The sequence below is a fragment of the Sebastes fasciatus genome, chromosome 16 (assembly GCF_043250625.1).
Source record: "Sebastes fasciatus isolate fSebFas1 chromosome 16, fSebFas1.pri, whole genome shotgun sequence".
NCBI lineage: Eukaryota > Metazoa > Chordata > Actinopteri > Perciformes > Sebastidae > Sebastes > Sebastes fasciatus.
The window spans coordinates 20,384,217-20,398,972 of record NC_133810.1 but is presented as its reverse complement, the minus strand read 5'-3'; the positions used below and the strand labels follow the sequence as shown (position 1 = coordinate 20,398,972).

Genomic DNA, 14,756 nt, shown 5'->3' with positions numbered 1-14,756 from the left:
CTATCTGTAAAAAATAATACAAAACCCTGTCTGCTCTAATACAGAATAATGTATAAATGTAACTCTGGAGCGGTTTACTTCACGACAGCAAAGCCCTGGTACAAAAGAAGTTGTGTGCCACCTCTTAACTCTGCAGCTTCGAACTTTTCCATGTCAATTTCAAAGTTTGCGATCAACAACAGGGACACCAGTTGCATAAATATGCAGGGAACACACAACACAACTCTCACTTGAGCACTGATAATTCAAAATCCAAGCCTTGCAGTGGGCGAATGACTCAATGTTATGGCACTAGATACTACTCCACTGGAGTGCCCCTCATTTATTTCAAACATTTGAAATATTTATGGCTCGAATTTGGACCTTGCCTAAAGCAGACTTTGAAGAATGCAGACTTTTAATAGCCCACGAGAGTTGCAAAAACATTATGCCTAGCAAACACTGTCGGTTGGTGATAATATCAGTGTGTGTGGGATTTAAATGATTGCCTCTAGCCTACATAGCTTAATTTCTGAATATATCTCTCAGCCTAAGCCTGCCAGAGTAGCTACACAAACAAAGTGATATACTTCGAGTATGTGTGCGGATTTTTTTTTAAATATTTGCAGATATGAAATGTTTCTTGAGAAGATTTGAATTCCATAATAATAAGATTATCTAAAAAATGCAGCCTTTCATTCCTTCCGTTAAGGATTGTGCTTGTTCCGAGGCATTGTTAAGGATCGCGGTGGATCTGAGTCATTTCAACTTTAATCTCTCATTTTACCTCTTAGTATAACAGTAGGTCTATATCTGAAATGTGCTCTGTCCTGCAGCTTTAAGTGTTAGGCAAACTGCTGTGAAACTAAGCAAAGAACTACACTTTCTTTGCTGTATGTTATTGGATTACATGGACACACCTATTGTCTGACAGCCTGTAATTGTTGCCTTTGTGTCATGATTACGTGGAACTATAGGGGATTTAAAGGCCCTGACACACTGTTTGGGGCTGTCGGTGAGCGTCCGTCGGCCTAGTTTTTTCGGTGTGTCCCGCACCGTTGGCTCTAGTCTGCTCGTGTTGGAGGTTTTTCGAACAATTCAGTGCACGAGAAGAGAAACGGAAGTGAGGAAAGCAAGCCAACGAGTAAAGTCAAGAGGAAAAAAAACAGAACTCTTCTCAGTTTTCATCTTCATCTCATCTGATCTGATCATTCCAATACACTGATATTTTCACAGTGACATGGCCATCTGGAATGAAGCTACGTGGTGAGTGAGAGTGGTGTGAAAATGGTCGGCAGACGCCGCTTTGTTTCATGAACGTATCATAACAACGGCTTGTATATCCGCAGTCCTCGGTCTTCTGGTTTCCCTTTTTGAATGATGAATACAGACAACCACTATCATTCCTGCTCTTTTGCTTTATGCGCACATCAAAGAAGAAGTACTAAAACTGCAATTTTACATCCATAATATTACTAAAACCCAAACTATATTTGCCATAGAAGGTGTAGAAACCAAGAAAACTTATGATTACTGCAACAGTTTGGTTTCCTCATGCTCGTACATAAACTGCTTTCCAAATTCTTAACCAAAACAACAAATTTGGGCCACATAAGGCCCATTCTGTCCATCCTGTCCTCCCACTGGTCCCAATCCATGCCAGATGTGACAGTACATGGAAGTGAGAGTGTGTCCGCTGTAATAATGCTTTTACTACCTCTTTTCATTCCAGATCATGCATGGCTGGGCATAGATCTGTGCCCTTTGTGGTCCTTGACTCCTTCCTGCTTCCTCACCTCTGGTGGTAGCTGCTGTTCATGGTGACTGCTGATGTTCCTGCAGGCTTTACAATCCTCTGTTGACCTTCATGACAACAAATGGCAATGTAAAGTAGAGGTGGGTGATATGGCCCTAAAATAATATCAATGATATTTCAGGGTATTCTTGCAACAACAATATTCTTGATGATATGACAAAATACTGAAAAATATTTTATCATTAATTTCAAGAACATACATTGCAACAAAATAAGTAGTACAGTTGTATATGTCAGCATAAACGTAACAGTTTGCTTTCAAATAATCAGTAAAAAATAAAACAAATTATCTCCCAGTTCTTTAGTTTGTAAAAAACAAGATTCAGATTCTGTAAAAAATATAAATAGAACAACAAAATAAAATCAACCAAAAATCTAAAGTGCACATCTAAACAGTTGCCAAATACAAAAAAGTTACCCTTGAATCTTCTTTAAACCTTTTATTTCAATGTAATTTTGTAGGCTACACTCTGCCATTCTCTTCTAGTCTTTCGGCTGTAAAGCGTGATTTATGCTTGACGCATCCGCGAGGGTCGCAAGTGTCCGCACGGACAAAATTACATCACACTATCAGACACTTGGGAGGGGTTCTGTGCGGCAGGTTTTTACCTGTCCGTGCACATTTAACATTTTATAACTATATGACGCGGATGGGTGGAGAAAATGGAGAACTTTGAAGAGCTTTGAGAATGTCAGTTTGCCGTGAGGAGAAACACGCACAGTAAGAGTTTATGTGACCTTCATATTTATGGTCTGAGGTCAATCCTGTCTACAACAAAATTACATTCCCATACAACTAAACTGCATTCTCAATTATATTTCGAGGGCAACAAATTTTCTCCCGGATTACAGTCACTGTTTTAAACAGTTTATTTATTAACATGTGGTTAACGAAGTAATACAAAACAAAAAACAAACAAAACAAAACAAAACAAAACACCACTTGGTTAGGGTTAGGGTTTAGTAAAAAACATCATGGTTTTGCTTAAAATGACTGCGTTTGTTACATTATTTAAGTGGTGCCAGGCCATTGTTCCGAAATTCCAATAGTCCGAAAAATGTTCCGGCAGCCGTTATTCCAAACAGAAGCACATGACTAATTATTATGCAAAATGACGTCATCGGACCTTCCTGGTTTGATTTTTTTTCCTACCATGGCGAAGGCATGACCCGCCCTACTCTGCCTCTGGTTGGCTTACCCTGATATTCTTACCCTAAACCTGACTAATGTCACTCCACATGCCAAAACCTTACCAACCAACCCAACCGGCAAAGGTATTCATGGCAACAAGACAGGAAGGTCCGATGATGTCATTCTGCAATTAGCCCTGTGCTTCTGTTTGTTGCACAGAGAGTGCACAAACTATGGCCTCCTTGGTAAAAGTCCTGCGTTTGTTTGACCCATCCAGCACCCTGACCTGACCTCCTCCCTTCGCAGACTTCCGCGGGCTATGGGAACGTAATTTTTAGGAGACAGGGCTGCTGAGGTTGGTGGCGTTTTCATGGATTTTTTTCATTTTGTGTTTAATATTGTGCGCACTCTGAAGCCTCTTCAATTTTACCTGTAAATGAAGGAAATACAACAAATCAACAATTTATCTGGTTGCTGTTTCTACTAGAAATAACTAAATCACTGCGACTTCTTGTAATGTTTCATTTGATTGTGGTCCCTTAAGCCTCTTCAACAGTATAATTATTCACCTGTGAAAACAATTAAGGTTTTAACAATTCCACAGTGAAAAGACGCTATGCACAGGAGGTTGACAGTTTCCATCTTCATGTTCATGAGCCACCAAGAGAAATCAATTGTAGTGGAATATCAACAAAAAAACTACTGAAATCCCAACCAAGGACCAACAGCACTGCACTCTTTACAAACCCTGCAGGCAGAGTTTCCTGAGACACCCAATGAGCCTCATGCATCTTTTTTAATCTCGTCTTTTTCAAGTAAAGTACTGTACAAAAGTGCTATACAGATTCAGAAAACGTGCCTAGGTTACAGATGAGCCTTTTCCATTTAGTTATTGTGCATGATGGCTCACTGTCATGGTTTACTGGAACACTTTAAACAACAAAGACATTTTCCCTGTTATTAGTGGGTTAAATTCATAATAATGTTATTTACACCTGTGCATTTCCTGCTATGACAAGCCAACATGTCTACTGTGCATACATTTTTTTCCCACGTGAAAATCTTTGTTAATTAAGATTGTTCTGAAATTGCAACCTGTCATTGTAAAAAATAAACGTCCAAGTTTGTCGAAGAACTATTTATCTGCATTAATAGCTGTATCTCTAACAATAAGCTACTTTTAAGTCACTTCCATGACATAAAGCACTTTGAAGGCCCCATGTCTTTGTGATCAACAAATCTGCTAAACAACCACAAACACCAAAATAATGCGTAAAATGATAATTGCATTTACCGTTATGACAACAACCAAGCACAGACAACTTGGTGACAATTTTATCCAAATTAAGCCAATCCACATCACATACATCTTGTGGGACAACAAGCACCCCATCAACTAACCAATGCTAATTAAAGCAACCCACAAGCACACTAAGAAAAACAACATAACAAACTATCATTTCACACTTAATGAAGCTGTATAAATACCACAGAAGCAGATAAAAATAAATAGGCTTACCAACGTTGACATAAGTGGTGTTTGATGTCTCCAAAAAGAGCTCCTTCTACGTGGCAGTTTGCATTCACAAAACAAACAGAAACTTGCTCCCTGCAGTTTCAGCCATATAACAGGAAAAAAGATGTCCCTATTACCTCTGATTGGCATCTGCACGTCATAGGCCAGTTTCAATTAACTTTGAGTAATTCTGGGTTTGTCTTCAGCATGCAGCCTGAACTGAGATCAATTAGATTCATCATCATAGTGTCTCTGAATAGCTAATCTTTGATATGTAGAGCAGCGGACAATAAAGCTAATAGAGAGGTTCAGGCACTTCTGCTTGCTTTGGGAGAGATCATTACAAAGCTACCACTCCTTGCACTCATCGCGCTTACTGAAGCACTGATTCAATATTTTGTTATTGCTAAACTATCTAAAGTGCCTTCCTCCAGCTCGAAAATCCTTCCTTTATGAATGTTTTGCAAGACTTTGGATCATGCAGTCTAGTGGGTGCAAATGGGTGCACAAACCGCTATCCACACTACACTTACAGAGAAACTAACTTTTGCTAATGAATAAAACTAAAAACAATAAACAATATGCCAAAATAAGCAATCAGAAGTTGATCGGGTGAATGGTTCTCGAGATATACAAAGGACATACAGAATACAGACAGACTGAGATTCCTTGCTTTATAGGGCTGGGACGATACACCTATCTCCAGATTCGATACTGTCATGATACTTGGGTGCCGATTCGATATGTATTGCAATTTTGAAGTATTGCAATTATACAAGTATTGCGATTCGATCCTATAATTTATTACAATTTTTGTATCTAAATTTATACAGTAAAAATTTTAGATTTTCAGCATGTACAGTATGTAGTCAGAGATTTCCTAAAGTCAAATATATCATTGTCAGGCATTATTTTTTTTCAGCAACCCAAACATCAAAGAATAAAGACATTTCCGTCACAAATTAGTAGTATTTTCTATTTAATTTATAAGGGACATGTGATGTTTTATACTTCTGGTGAATATAATCCAATCAATCTTATTTCCATATATGTATTTTGTATATACAGTTCCCTTGTTGAATCGCTTGATTCTGCGGCAAAGTGCGGCCAGAGAGGACACGCAGCCAATCAGTAAATAGATCCTGTGACATGTTGACCTATGTTACAAAGAATTTTTTCCTGCCTGAAAAACATGAACACGCCTCCCGGACCCAGAAAAATGTAATTATTGCAGCAAGCTGCACTTCGCCGCTGCCTGGTGTGAATTCGGCGTAAGAACAATAGTCAATGATTCACTACGTTAATGATAGAGCCTGGTCATATTCTGCATAAGGTTAGTGCAAGCTTTGTAGATACTATTGTCTGGTATGGCAAGGTGGCAGTGCTTTGTGGGATTCCATAGATGAGCCTCACAGAAACACCAGTGTAGCTCTAGACTCTTTACAGGTGCATCAGTTTAATGATTCAATGTTTCTGTCCATCAGGGTCAATAAAAAATCCTAAAGTGTACAAGTTATCAGTGAGCCATCTGCCCTGATCAGGACAGGCACAAGATAAAATGTTTCAATTACAACACTGTCCGATTGCCTCTCTGTATGAACAGAACACGAAATACATCACTGAGGTGCTTCAACACGAATCTGTTACTAAGACAGCTGACCTAAGGCCTTTAGACGCCAAGTCCCAAACAAATTTACAGTCCGTAACACCCATCAACCTTTCACACCAGCATGTTTTTTTTCTTTAAAGAAAGGATATGTATCAGAAAAAGTTCATAGGCTACTGCATCTTTGATCTTTATCATGGAAAATATCCTGTGCTTTGTGATTGTGGCCAGAAATTCCACAGTCGTCGTGTATTTCATTTATTTTTTTCTTTCCTTTCCTGTCTGCCGACATTTGTATCATATAACTCTATTTCTCCACAGTCCATTAGAAAAACAAAGGTTGGGAAATGTATGTGTACACAATGAATTTTGGGAACAATGGTTTTGTCCCTCATTACAACAATGGAGCCTTCGTATTAAGCTAGGCTTTGGACAGTGCCCATTTTCTATAGTAACAAGTGATGAGGCCCTTTGGTTTATTTATAACTGATGGAGATTCCCAATTTTTTTTTGTGTTGAATAAAACACAGAGGCTGCAGTTAAAAGTACACCATCAAACATGAATTAACAGTGTGAGAAAAAACTGCTGAAACCAGTGGCTCTTGGGTGTAAGAGAACATTGCTTTGCAAAAAAAGTGGTTGTGTCTAGAAGGTAACCTGCAAATTGCGAAATATGGCAAAAACTTGCAAAAACCTTCGCCCTGACGACCTTTCCTAACCTTAACTATTTGAGGTCAATGCCTTACCTTGACCATCTCGCGAGAGTTTCCCAACTCATGTGTTACCTTCAAGACACGACCAAAAAAGGTGTCAGTACCCTAATTCAGCAGATGCATGACATCATCATCGCATGTGTCTTGGATATATTTATCTAAATCCCACTTCAAATGTATTTTTGTATGCATTTCATTACATACATTAGGCATGAGTACATATATATGAGTATATATGACACATATAAATGTATACATGTATATATTAGGGCTGTCAATCAATTAAAATATTTAAATGTGATTGATCGCATGATTGTCCATGATTAATCGCAAATTAATCACACATTTTTTATCTGTTCAAAATATACCTTAAAGGGAGATTTGTCAAGTATTTAATACTCTTATCAATATTGGAGTGATTGATTGGCAAATATGCTTGCTTTATGCAAATGTATGTATATATGTATTATTGTAAATCAATTAACAACACAAACAATGACAAATATTGTCCAGAAACCCTCACATACTGCAGTTAGCAAAAAAATTTATACATAACATGGCAAACTCAAGCCCAACAGGCAACAACAGCTGTCAGTGTGTCAGTGTGCTGACTTGACTATGTCTTGCCCCAAACTGCATGTGATTATCATAAAGTGGGCATGTCTGTAAAGGGGAGACTTGTGGGTACCCATAGAACCCAATTTCATTCACTTATCTTGAGATCAGAGGTTAATGGACCCCTTTGAAAATGGCCATGCCAGTTTCTCCTCGCCAAAATTTAGCTGAAGTTTGGAGTGTTATTTAGCCTCCTTCGCGACAAGCCCGCATGACATGGTTGGTACCAATGGATTCCTAGTTTCATATGATATCAGTATTTTCACTCTAGCTTTAAAACTGAGCCCGCTTCAACCTCAGAAATATCGATTGCATTAAAGAAATGAATGGCGGTAAAACAAATTTGCATTAACGCGTTATTATCGCGTTAACTTCGAAAGCCCTAATTTATATATATTAAATATACACCTATTTATTTATATATATATATATATATATATATGAACAATATAAAGACATTACATACATACATAAGTGCTCAGGCTTTCCTCCTGCTCTTGTTTGGTTTTTGTCTTCTGTCAATGCTGTCTCTCGTTCTTTCTCCTGCAGACACATACAGATAAGCTGCTCATGCCTGGAAATAGAACATATAGAGGAGAGATAGAGAAAAGAGGAGAAACAGAAAATTATAAAGAATACATGCAGCCATTATAGAGGAGTTGATGAGTTGAAATGATAGAGGAGACAAGAGAAGTGTTTATGACATTCAGATATAGAAATATAGAAAACACAGCTTTGTTTCAGGGAGATCAGTGTCTGGATTAGCAGAAGTGACAGATAAAGAAATGGGAAATTTCATTGTACGCCGCTATCTGGGAAATGGATTGTGTGAATACTAAGCTGGCTGGATATAAGCTGTTATTCCGTCTTTTACTGCCTGAATCCTTTTACATTTACAAGCTCAGGTTGTACCCACTGGCTACCCTGAGGAGTTTTTCCTTTCTCTGTGTCGTCATAGTGCACTCCTTCACCTCATAAACATTTCTGTTTTTTTATCCTAAATCTCTTATTTTTTTCTGTGAGGTTTGCCCGTATACTCCCAAGTCGGATTGAATGCCACATATGCATGAGGTGAAGTGCACGTTTGTAAGATTTCATCACTAGCATTATAATTTCAGGTCAAATTAGTATTTAATTCCCTTTGTGGAAAGAGACAGACTATCTGTATATGACTCATCTGTACTGTAGGTGTGGACTATAAGTGAATTTCGATCGTACTATGAGAAAATTTGTGAATGCAACAGATTCGTTCGACATTTATTCGCTTTCTTGCTAAAAAGGTTGATACGCACATTGTACTGTAAATATGAAGCTACCGCCAGCAGCCACTTAGCTTAGCTTAGCACAATGACTGGAAACTGGGAAGCAATGAGCCTGCTCCGTCCGAACGCAACAAAATCCCCTAAATGATACTAATTAAAACTTCAAATCAGCCTTTTTGATCCATACAAAAACTCAAGTGAAAACCATGTGTTTTTTTAACAGGAGGTTTAACGGACTATTTTCTTGGCCAGAAGCCAAGTCTTTATGCAAAACTATGAGCTAATCTTTTCCTGGCTCCAGTTTCATATTTAATGGACAGATAAATCTGAGCAGGGATTGAGATCAAGATCGTGTTCCTGACATGTTGCTGTGTAAAACCTTGTCAAAGCTTTTGAAGGTGTCAACTCTATGGAATTCATTAATTTCACTGCTTAATTCTGTGATTTAAAAACAAACAAAGGTGGGATGTGAGATTTAGGCTACACACTTCAATGTGATTAACAGTGTCGGGGAAGACATCAAATGAAAAGAAGTATATACGTGAACACAAACAATTTACACTCACTCATTCCAGGGTTATATAGTAAACTAAAAATGAAAGAAAATTAGGAGTGAAAAATATATTTAGTAAACGAAAAAATTAGAAATAAAAAAATATATCCTTTAGAAAAAACTGAAACTATATTGCCTGGGTAAAAACCAATAAAAAAATCAAATCAAAATGAAAATAAATTAATTTCAGTTTTAGTTTTTTTAGCTATAATTTATCACTACAGAAAAAAGGAGACAGCATGACTTCAACTCTTGTGACAGTGAACCACAGAAAATGAACGAACTTGACCTTCCAGGGGATAAAGCTGTGCCGCAAATGCTTCACTAGTAGCACAAAGATAAAACAGAGATTCCTAGACAGTTTTCCAAACATGTATTTTGTATGTATCTAGCTACATTATTATGAGAATATTTACCTGGCCCTAACAAAAACAAACTAAAACTACTGTAAAACTAATTTATATATAAAAACTAAACTTTTAAACCAGCAAACACACTCTGAAAACTAACTAAAAAAAATAATTAAATAAAAAAGTAAAAACTTAAATAAAATAAAGAAAAACTAAATGAAAATTCAAAACTATTATAACTTTGCTCATTTATCAACATTTTATGCCAAATTTTGGATTTCATGAGTAGATTACTATTAAATTATATTTCTTTATTTAAACCTGACTCTCACATATTAATGAATTGTAAATATTAAGCACATTTTTAAGAACCTTGTCAGAGGAAGGAGGTTAAACAGTTTTGTATACACTTTATCAGAAGTTTGAAAACTAAAACCAACTGCACTCAGATCCTATAATGTAATGTACTTTACTTGTTGAAAACAGCTGGAGTTTCCTTTGAATGCACGCTCACCACATTTAAAGAAAAACTGCTATCTTTAGAAACTAGCAAGAGTAAACTAGCTAGGTTTTTATCCAACCGAAAAAGCCAGTCAAGTGTTTTCCAATGAAAGTAGCTAGCATTAGCTGCTAACTAGCTCCAAAGGTCACTAAATCTATGGAGAAAGTCGTCTAGTCAGCAACACTGACAGTCCGTTGCTTAAGGCCTCCCTCCAAAGTCACTGCCACCCTATTATAATTATGAACACAAAAATATCATAATGAACAACATGACTACTACGGCTAATATGTTAGTACTCACAGCTGTCAAGCTAGCAGCTGGTGGAAGACTCCGGTGACCGTCACCGAGTGACGAGCAGTGCGCAGAGTGTGCGCAGAGTGTGCGCAGGCAGGCAGACAGGTAACCAGGTAACCCGTCCAACCATTACTGTACATCCAGGCCCAATGAAATGATTGGATGTTTTTATTACAGTCCTGCAACAGCCACAGATACCGGATTTGTTTCTCTTTTTTGTCATTGAGCATTTGATTTATTGATTGCTATCGGGATGTAATGAGAATTTCAACTAATATAACAAAAATTTTCCTAAATTTGTTACCTAATCTAACTCTAATCAGCACACAAGTGATATTGATTATGCTGATTACTTATTTAGCAGCTTGTACACTATGGTGTTGTATCTTAAAGGAACAGTGTGTAACAATTAGGGGGATCTAGGTCTATTGGCAGAAATTGAAAATAATATCAATAAGTATATTTTCTTTAGTGTATAATCACCTGATAACAAGAATCGTTGTGTTTTCCCCACATATCTAAATAGAGAGCGGGCCCTCCACGGAGTCCGCCATGTTGCACCGCCATTTTCCAGTATCCCAAAACAGACAAAGCCAAAGATTTAACTTTTCCTGCTTGGGACCAAGCCCCCAGGATGAGCGCTGGGCTGTGAAGCAAATTTTCGTAGTGGTCAAAAGGTGTCCATCACGGGATGCTATTGGGCCCAGAAACACTTTTTCCCATAGACTTACATTGGGAAAGACATCCGTAAATCATCAGATATTTTTTTTTTTCTAGATAAATCAACTTCCCAGTACGAACTCTTGAATAGCCCTTATTTAAATAATTAGGTCCTAAAAGTTGTAAAATGCATTAACAGCTGAAACCAGAGTTATTTTCCTCGGCATAATAAACGTGCATCAGACCCACAGGACTGCACCACCCTGCACGTTCATACGACACATCCGGTTCTGAACTCAGTTAACTTCTCCTTGATTTGGTCCAAGAAGGAGCAGCCGGATATGTGTGAAACGCGATGAAGAGAGAGCACCCAAGTCTTGTTCGATTGATTGTTCTGTGCGGTATGAACACAAAAGTTGTACGATTTGGCAGAGAGGCTGAAAACGTGTGTTAACATAGCGTACTAGATTATTAAGAATGTAAAATATCTGCCCATTTTAGTTTGACTGTGTTGTCCTACTTTAATCCAATTAAGCAATTTGGTAATCCTGTGTGTCCAAATAATGCAATAATTTTTATTATTAATGTACAATTCAGTATGAGTCGCTAACTCCAGTGCTTCATATCTCTCCCTCAGAGAATTACAGTTGATCATTTGATGTATTTTTTAAAAATGGATCCATGATGGAAAGTCTTGTTTAAGGTCTTTGCCCAGCACAATGAAGCTTGATATATTATTTTAAATCTTGAGCCAAAACTAATCAGGGAGAGATAATGATTAACAAGTGAGAGACTGATTACATTCCTGCCTAATCGTAACCCTGCATTAATCATGATAATTTCCCTCACCCTGACACCTCAAGTGAGCCTGCCCTATTTTGCTGCGATACCATCAGGTTGACATCAAAATTGTATTAACTGGACCCCGGCTTCCTGTCTGATATCACAATGTAGGCAGTTTGTTTTGTATGCCGGCCTTCTGATATCCTTTTAAACCGACAGCAAACCTGTTTTCTCATTTTAGGGAATGTCAATAAATCTGCACAGGACATCTATCAATAGAAACATCTGTTGACTGGCTGAACAATAAAAGAGGATGTGTTCCACTTTACAGTTACAGACACTGTAGCTCCTGTGTATTTAATCAGTTCAAAATGTTTTAATCATAGGCTTACTAATTAACGGTTAGTAAATGAAAAGAAAAGTTTTCCAGTGAAGCAGGAAATATTTAAAGTGAGACACTACAGGCAAAAACATTGTTTTTTCATGCAGTGGTCAATTTTGAGAGTTTGGGCTATTTAGAACACGCCTTCTTTCAGACTTCTTAGATAGATTCGTAGATTTCTCCTAAATTTACCAAAAGTTAGCATAAGATAACATCATAAGATAATGTCATTTGCACATTTAAACATAAAATTTCAGAAAACTTAATGAAAAAAAATGTGTCTTAATGTAAGTAATCAGGCTGTACTCATACACTGTTCGGACCTATACCTGCGAAAAATAATGCACTGTGATTTGTATATCCCCCAAAACCAAAGTGTATTTAATCCACGTAATTGTGAACCAGGAAGTATAAAGAGTGATAAACGCAGGGTACAGGAAGGAGATTGGTGGGTGGTTAAAAAAAACACCAGACTTTCACCCAGGAGGACGATGTTCATGTACCGTGTGAAACCAGAAGTCAACATTGATTTATTCATCACAGTCTCACGGCAGTTTGTGAAATTGTCACGAAAATGTAAACTATTTGATTCATGTACATAGCTACGAATTTCCCTTTTTTTCGTGACGCTCGGCACGACTTTCAAGAACATGTGACGCACATGTCAATTTCCGCCCCAGTCTTTTCAAAAAATAAAACTACTTAGTTAGCTTTAGGAGAAGATTGACTTGGTTAGGTGTAGGCAACAAACTACTTAAATAGGTTTAGAGAAAGATTGACTTGGTTAGGCTTAGGCAACAAAACTACTTGGTTAGGTTTAGGAAAATATTGTGGTTTGAGTTAAAATAACACCGGAGGTGACGTAAATTAAGTATGGAAGTTATGTGACAAATAAATAAACTTTGGCTTCTGGTTTCACTCAGGACACAAACACTGGTCTCCTGGGCGAAAGTCCGATGTTTTTTGACCCAACCATTGACACCGATCTTCTCCTCCCTAACTTCCTGGTTCACAATTACATGGATTATATACAAATTGATTTTGTACTGACCATCACGAAAAAATTTTTAAAATGTACAGGAATCAATACATTAAAGGGACTGTTTGTAAGAATCAGAAATGCTTGTTAACAGCAACACCTGTGGCCTTTAAGTCAACGAAAGTCAGCTTCGGGCTCGCGCTTGCTCGCTCTAAATAGACATGAACGAGCATCGCTCAAAACAGTGAGGCGACACCGGCAGCTAAAACCACAATATCACTCTATATTTCACCTGCTTGGCAGTAATGTTAGCTGACCAGACAAAGGTCTCTCCATGAATCAATGCTGATCCTAGTGTTGGATGTTCCTGCTTCAGCCTTCCGACCGCGGCCGGAGGAAACAGGGAAGACACCGGCACCCGGTCAGAGACGATAACGTTTCTCGCTGCGGAGCCCCATCACTTCACAAGACACGGAAAACCTCTGTTGGTCTGGAGGAGCTGCAGCATTTATTTCTGCACAAACGTCCACTGTACATTTACTAGATATTCTCAGAGCTACGAAGTCTTCTGCAGTGTGTAGTGTGCGCGCATGCACGTGAGGTGGAGCGAGCTGAGTGAAGGCAGGCAGGCAGCGGAGCAGAGGAGCAGAGTACAGCAGAGACTCCGGCCCCGGAGACCAAAGCTACGGTCTCCCCCGCGTACTCCGACCGTGGCCAACACTGTTTTGCAAGACGGGCTTCACTAGATAGAACTTTGCGGTTTTGGTGCTTCCGTGTAGTTTGTGTTGGAGTCTTGTCTGAACAGCATAGCCACACGTGAGCGCGCATATGCAAGCGCGCATGGGAAACCGACCCTGGTGATTTATACGTGTAAGAAGTTACAAACAGTCCCTTTAAATTTGGTGACTATTTCATGAATTGCTGTGCAACTGTGCGGATTTATTTGTCACGTAACTTCTGTCCTTAAGTAACGCCACTTCCATAATTATTTTAACCCAAACCATTATCTTTTCCTAAACCTAACCAACTAGTTCTGTTGCCTAAACCTAACCAAGTTGTTTCCTGTGAACACGAAAGTTTATTTTGAAAAGACTGTATGCATTTGCATTTGCAATTGACACAAGTTGCTGGACATTTGTAGGAGAACGCCTGAAAAATGAGGAATAACTTTTTGTAAGATATCATACGAACCGTTGTATGAGAATACGTCGCAGTAATCAACTGGGGAAGTTTCATGTTACATTTTTTTACCCTATCCCCCTGTAATGTCTTGTAAAATGTATAGGATTTTATAATACATATCTTTAACGGTCGTTTTCTCAAAATGAGTTTTTTTCTCATACTCTGAGCCAGATATTTCTACTTCAGTTGCACTGACATACACCAAACTTTCCAGTTTCATTTATATCTATCATCTGAAGGTTTTTACAGAGGGAGTTTAATGGTGATATCTATTAGTTATTTTTTTTTTACCCTATTCACCTGTAGTGCCTCCCCTTATATGTGTGATCCATAATTACCTGATTGAAGCTATATATCCTCCTATACCTTTCTATCTATAAACCTCAAAGCCAGCTTGTTGGTCTATTACACACACATACACACACACTGAGC

General features: G+C 38.1%; 1 long non-coding RNA gene across 1 annotated transcript; it reads right to left on the bottom strand.

Moving 5' to 3' along the window:
• Nucleotides 1-1,357: 1,357 nt before the first annotated feature.
• LOC141752826 (uncharacterized) lies at nucleotides 1,358-14,152 on the bottom strand. Its single transcript, XR_012590345.1, has 3 exons — nucleotides 10,345-14,152; nucleotides 7,848-7,951; nucleotides 1,358-1,842 (listed from the first exon to the last, which is right to left on the bottom strand). It is a non-coding gene; the product is annotated as an uncharacterized LOC141752826 (long non-coding RNA).
• Nucleotides 14,153-14,756: the final 604 nt, after the last annotated feature.